This window comes from Octopus sinensis, linkage group LG1 (assembly GCF_006345805.1).
Source record: "Octopus sinensis linkage group LG1, ASM634580v1, whole genome shotgun sequence".
NCBI lineage: Eukaryota > Metazoa > Mollusca > Cephalopoda > Octopoda > Octopodidae > Octopus > Octopus sinensis.
The window spans coordinates 177,647,483-177,654,982 of NC_042997.1; the positions used below are offsets into that span (position 1 = coordinate 177,647,483).

General features: G+C 37.8%; 1 protein-coding gene across 1 annotated transcript in view; it reads right to left on the reverse strand.

The window, feature by feature from the left end:
* Nucleotides 1–7,500, reverse strand: part of LOC115216392 (small conductance calcium-activated potassium channel protein 2-like) — a 307,457-nt gene that overhangs the window by 279,062 nt on the left and 20,895 nt on the right. The window contains exon 2 of the mRNA XM_029785700.2: nucleotides 6,557–6,668. The gene's annotated coding sequence lies outside the window, so the exon portion shown is untranslated. The remainder of the gene's footprint in view (nucleotides 1–6,556; nucleotides 6,669–7,500) is intronic.

The window sequence follows — 7,500 nt, forward strand, 5'->3', positions numbered from 1 at the left end:
GGGTCGATCTAATCGACTGGCCCCTTACCCGAAAATTTTGGCCTTGTGCCTAGAGTAGAAAAGAATATTTGTAAGTCCTGAGGCTTGTGTTATGGAATTGTTTCTAAAATTCCCAAAACACTTTTTATTAAAGGGATTGTTTTTGTTCACAAGCTCCACATTCGTGTTTTTTTTTTTCTGTTTCCAGATCTTTCTATTTCAATAGTTTCTCTATCCTCATTTCTTGGTGGGACTGATATGTCAATTTGGAGGTACATAATTGCTTGGAGGGCCTTATCAGTAATATCTGGTCGATTATCCCTAATCTCTCTGTTTTTATGTATTGGCATATCCCAGAGTATGACTGCATTGTAATTTTCTTTGACATTTTCTGGAATAAGCCGACACAATCACTTTTCTGTTGGTATTGCATAATCCACATGTCTGTAGATATATAAAAACTGGAAGTTTTATATGTCCACAGAATATATTTTCGTGACCAAGACTGAGTACCCATAAACAATATTTATTGTTTATTTCCTCTTACCACATATTTTGCAGTTACTTCCGTATTCTGCCTCATTATGTATTATTTCTTTGCCCGCCTCCCTTTTTTTTTTGTTTGGTGATTTCTGGCTTGATCTACCGCAATTAAGAACCCATCTTAGCTCGTGAAAGTATTTTTCTTTTTCTTTGCTCTTTGGTCTTTATCATCATCATCATTATTATTATTATTATTATTATCATTATTATTATTATTATCATTATCATCATCAATTTGTTGTTATTATTATTAGGCGGTGAGCTGGCAAAATCGTTAGCGCGCTCGACGAAATGCTTAGTGGTATTTCACACATCGCTACGTTCTGAGTTCAAATTCCACCGAGGTATTGAGCAGAATATTTGCTGTAGCCCATATTTTATACCATAACACTTCCAATCAGTTAAGATCAGAAGCCATGAGAGCCACTGTCTGATACTGCATCAGGGCATTTATTATTATAATTATTATTATTATTACACATAGTTATGATGCTCCCCCACTACCTCCGCCCTTGATCAGACACGCACACATCGTCAGCCACAAAGGGTTAAGGTCGAACAACTGACAAGTATATTTTTGTTATTATTTGCTGTCGCCCATCTTGTATAACAAGACAAAACATGTAAATGATAACACTTCCAATCAGTTAAGATCAGAAGCCATGAGAGCTAGTGCCTGATACTGCATCAAGGCATTCGTATTGCACCAGGACATTTATTATTATTATTAAATGAGAGAGCAGTGCATGCCATCAAAGTGACACTCGGGTAAAATATACGAAGCCCAGTATACCCATCATGGCTACCCGTCTGATAAGGATACACCAGGCACATGCATCACAACTATATGTGCGTGACATGGTGATCTTATATCAAGACAAAAAGCGGATGACTTTGCAGGTGGAGCTAGAATTGTCTTCAGGTCGAGTAGCTCAACCCGCACAAAATGTCCCTGAATAAGGGCTGATTATGGATTTTGAACAAAACACCCATGTTTCCAGAGGTGAATTATGCAAATCCCAAAGAATTCCCCTCGACACATGGCTATGATGCTTCCCCATTACTTCTGCCCGTGATCTGAATCGCACATATCGTCAGCCACTAAGAAATATGCTAAACTGATTAAGTTCAAACAACTGACAAGCAAATCTGTGGTATTGAGTAGAATATTTGCTGTAGCTCATTTTTTTTTATACCAAGGCAAAATAATGTACTTGATAACACTTTTAGTCAGATAAGATGAGAAGTCATGAGAACCACTGCCTGGTTATTATTATGATGATGATGAAGTTAGTGAGCTGGCAGAATCATTAACGCGCCCAGCAAAATGCTTAGCAGCATTCTTTTCGTCTTTACCTTCTGAAATCAATTTCTACCGAGGTCGGCTTTGCCTTTCATCGTTTCAGGGTTGATAAAATAAGCGCCAGATAATCACTAAGGTTGAGTTAATCGACTTCCTCTCTCCTCAAAATCTGCTGGACCCGTGCCAAAATTCTTCTTCTTCTTCTTCTTCTTCTTCTTCTTCTTCTTCTTCTTCTTCTTCTTCTTCTTCTTCTTCTTCTTCTTCTTCTTCTTCTTCTTTTCTTCTTCTTCTTCTTCACCATCATCATCATCATCTTCTTCTTCTTCTTATTCTTATTCTTATTCTCCACCATCATCATCATCATCTTCTTCTCCAACACCATCATCATCATCATCTTCTTCTTCATATTATTATTATTGTTGTTGTTGTTATTGTTATTGCTGTTGTTGTTGTTCTTATCTTATAATATTGTACTGTTTTAAGTATACATGCACTACTGAAGGTATTGTAAGACTAGGGATAAAAAAAAAAACATGTGTTAGCTCTTCTTTCGCGTATACTTTTCCTCTTTTTTAAATCCCATCGATATATTCTACAGATTACAAGCGCTTCTTGAAACGACAATTTTCTAAACTTCACACATGGAAAGCTTTCCTGACAGTTTTTCGATTTTTCTATAATTAGAAGGACTGTTCTATATTTTTTGTGCAAAATTCACATTTTATGATATTTCAATTACTAGGTTTCTGCACAGTTACCAGAATTTTTTTTTTAGGTTTCTCTGTCTTTTTCAACATTCTTTGCTAAGAAGTTAAATATATTGGGTATGCCAAATTGACAAGTGTATAAAATTTGGATAACTTGTTTTTATCGTAACATGAATTTGCATAGCACTGGGAGTCACATAATTTTCATTCCCTCACAACTTTTTCTCAGGCGAGCTTGTATAACATATAATTGTAAAACATATTATTGGTGCCGGAGATGGGGGCTTTCGTATTTATTTTCGAATGAAGGTAGTTAACTATCTGAACCTTTTATCTTTCACTTGTTTTAGTCAATGCTGGGGCATTGACTTGAAGAATTTTAGCCGAACGAATCAACGTCAGTACTTTTTTTTTTGAATAATCCTGGTATTAATTTTATATGTCTCTTTTGCTGAGTTACGGGAACGTAAATACACCAACACCGGTTGTCAAACTGTACTGGGATCAATCACAAATACAAAGACACATGCACACACATACCAAACGCATACACACACACACAACCACACATGGGCGAATGTAATCGACATATCCCCTCCCACCAACTTGCTGGCCTTGTGCCAAAATTTGAAACTGTTATCATTATTATTCCTGTTGTTGCTGTTGTTGCTATTATTTTTATATATTTGTTCCAACCTGGATGTAACGCGTTTCACCCTGCTCCATTGGCTTCGAAAATATTTATTGTATATTTTCCCCCTTTCGAGAACTTGTTAATATTAACTTTTATTCCATATTTTTCTGCCGAAATAACCCAACCCACAACCTAGAAATAGGATGTATTGATTCTCTATTTGTTCGCCTAACTTTCACTGGGGTACGTACGTACATATATATATATATATATATATATATATATATATATATATATATATATATATAATATATATATATATATATATATATATATATATATATATATGGTATCGTAGCATTTTCAAAACTTTAAATGTGGTGTCAAATTTGACATCCAGTTATCAAGGGAGAATAATAAGAAGAAAGACGTGCGGTGAGGGGGGTCTGCTATTTTCCTTGGAATTGACTACTTATTTCTGTCAATCAACAATGCAAATACTATTCTCACCACCACTCCCCAAAGACATGATTGAGAAGCAAGGTGCGTTTCCAGCAACGGCAACAACAAATTGTCGAACGCTGCAGCTGAGAAAAATTTGAACAACGCTACCGAAGCTGAGAAAAATAGAATTATTATCAGCATCAACAATAACAACAAACAATGACGAGTGACAGAACAAAATAAAAACAATATCACCGTCACTACCAACTCAATGGTCTACCAGCTTTTGCGGTATTAAGCAACCACACCACCACCACCAGCACCACTTCCGTTTTCACAGCTGTAGTAATAGAGTAACAGTAATAAAGACTATAGCTGGTCGATTGCTAAGATTGGCACTTTTGCTTGGGGCGACAAGAGCGCCATCAAAAAATAATAAGAGCTGTCAGGACGCTTCCAGTGGGGTAGGTTAAGATCTTTCGGCTTTGCGTTCACATTATAACAGAAATAAAAGTCTAGCGTTTGGTCATAGCTGTATTTGCGAGAAGGAGGAGGATGTATGAGTTCAAGAGGGGCACAGGCTTCACCAGAAATGATCGGGAACAAGGATGGAATTCAAGCAATAAGGGCGGGTCGAATGCATTTCAGGCCTCATCGAGATGCCAGATGGCGCAGAGCAGCGAAACCTTTCTGTGTATATTGTTTTCGATGTCCAAGCATTCTTGATCTTTAGGATTATGCCGAACAGCTATTGCAACGAATCTGGTTACGGCCAGTTCCATTGTGAAAATCGCCTACAGCTATGTTTGGCCATGAAAGAAAGGCAGTTTCTCATCATTAAGGTGGCTATAGATAAAGAGATTCCATCGTGGAAAAGAATAAAAGAACTAAAGAAACAGGCCAATCCTTTATTCACTTCTTCATGTTCCCCTTGGAGAGGAAAGTGATGATGGAGAAAGAAATGCTGACTTCCAGTGAATATTTGAAAAGTGTTTGAGAATGGCGAAAATTACACATACTCTTTTACTCTTTTACTTGTTTCAGTCATTTGACTGCGGCCATGCTGGAGCACCGCCTTTAATCGAGCAACTCGACCCCGGGACTTATTCTTTTGTAAGCCCAGTACTTATTCTATCGGTCTCTTTTGCCGAACCGCTAAATAACGGGGACATAAACACACCAGCATCGGTTGTCAAGCGATGTTGGGGGGGACAAACATACACACAAACACACACACGCACATATATATATATATACATATATACGACGGGCTTCTTTCAGTTTCCGTCTACCAAATCCACTCACAAGGCTTTGGTCGGCCCGAGGCTATAGTAGAAGACACTTGCCCAAGGTGACACGCAGTGGGACTGAACCTGGAACCATGTGGTTGGTAAATAAGCTACTTACCACACAGCCACTCCTGTGAAATACTTTACAGTCAACATCAGCTTATAGGCCGGAAAAGAGGGTAGTATGAGGGGTACATAAACCTTGGCAGGAAGAAATCTGTAGGATTTCCTGAATGCAAAAATGGTTAGAGTGAACAACCTTACTCTAAATATGCACCCGTACAGGAGAGAGGAGAGAGAGGGTTTGTGCTTTTGGTGCTCAAGGTAATCCTGGATCTGTGGAGTTCTTTGATTGGCCCCAGCTGTATAAGGACTGCATCATTCATGTTATCACATACTTTGTATACTGTGTATACTTTTATTGCATTTCACCTTCTTTTCCATTTCTTCCTTCCTATCCTTTATGTAAATCCCTACACAAATTGCTGTCGGTCCTTCTGATGTCCCCCTCATATACGCCCCTGTGGCTAATAAATTATTATTATTATTAATAATAATATTATTGCGAGCTGGCAGAATCGTTAGTAAAATTCCACTGAAATCCATTTTACCTTTCATTCTTTCAGGGCCGATAAAACAAGCTCCAGCTGAGCACTATAATCGACTTACACCGGCCCCCGAAATTTCAAGTCTTGTGCCTATTGGAGAAAGACATTAACGCAAAGACGGATGAAATACCGCTAAGCATTTTGCTGACATTTCTACCAGCTCACTGCCTTACTCTTTACTCTTTTATTCTTTTACTTGTCTCAGTCATTTGACTGCGGCCATGCTGGAGCACCGCCTTTTAGTCGAGCAAATCGACCCCGGAACTTATTCTTTGTAAGCCCAGTACTTATTCTATCGGTCTCTTTTGCCGAACCGCTTAGTAACGGGGACGTAAACACACCAGCATCGGTTGTCAAGCAATGCTAGGGGGACAAACACAGACACACAAACACATACACACACACATATATATATACATATATACGACAGGCTTCTTTCAGTTTCCGTCTGCCAAATCTACTCACAAGGCATTGGTCGGCCCGGGGCTATAGCAGAAGATACTTGCCCAAGATGCCACGCAGTGGGACTGAACCCGGAACCATGTGGTTGGTTAGCAAGCTACTTACCACACAGCCACTCCTGCGCCTTGGTAAAGAATAATATTAAAAGAAGAAGAATATTAACCGGGTTTGCTAACTGGTTGACGATTATTTTCCACTTTGTTTGCAGAGGTTGCCTGAGAAAAAACATTAATGTTATGCAATGTCATTCTACTACCACCGTCTGCCTCTATCATCCTCCCTTCCATGACCTCTATTATGATTTACATGTCTAATTAAGAACTCATCATGTTGCCTCTTCTTCACAACTGAAGACATATTTAGAAGATATTTCGATAACTTGCTGCTTAATTATGAACAAAAGTATATATATGTACAGCTACAAAATTACTAAAAACTGCATAAGATGCACTACGCAAAATAAATAAGTACTAAAATAAAATAGCTTGAACGAAATAAATGAATTGATAACGAAACAAACTACAAGAATAACAAAAGAAAGAAATCTGCTGAAACCAATTAAATTTTTAATTTCGTAAATCACTCACGAGTTTTTCCAGGATGGCTGATGGATTAGTGGACCGCTGAGATTACTACTTCCGGTTGCTCAGACGACTTTAACTCATAACCAGTCAATCGGTGATTAAAAACATTGATACACTGAGATAGAAAGAGAAAAAAACAGAGAAAACAATTAAAAAATGTATATATAGTGTGGTTTTTATAGTCATAAAAATTATAAATGAATTCATAAGCGGAAAAATTGTTGCAAATATCAATAAATGGATATATGTAAGAGAGGACAAGCTTAGAGAAACTATGGAAACAAATAGTAATCAAGAAAAGGAAGAGAAAATGAGCGAGACGTGGGATGAGAATGGATTGGTGAGTTCGTCTATGCAGACAATGTTTTTTTTTTTTTTCCAATAGTATATGCTGGTCTCCTGCAAGAAAATATGTACTTATAGCCCTGTGTGTGTGTGTGTGTGTGTGTATTACGAGCTTCTTTCAGTTTCCGTCTAACAAATCCACTCACAACATTTTGGTCGACCCGAGGCTATAGTAGACGACACTTGCCCAAAGTGTTACGCAGTGGGATTGAACCTGGAACCATGCGGTTGGGAAATAAGCTTCTTACCACACAGCCACATACATAAGTTTGTATGTGTATAGATCTAAAAGGATGAAGAGTGAATTTAGCATATTTTTGTTATTATCTCCAATTGATTATAGTGGAATGATACTTTAACAGACTAACACCAAGACTCCTTTCTTACATTATAAAACCTTTTTCGCGTAGAATCATTTACGTACATTGACGTTAAAAACAGATTAATACCTAGGCAATTGTAGCTAATAATAATCCTTTCTATTGTAAGTACAAGGCCTGAAATTTTGGGGGAGGGGGATAGTCGATTACATCAACCCCAGTACTCAACTGGTACTTAATTTATCGACCCTGAAAGGATGAAAGGTAAAGTCAGTCTCGGTG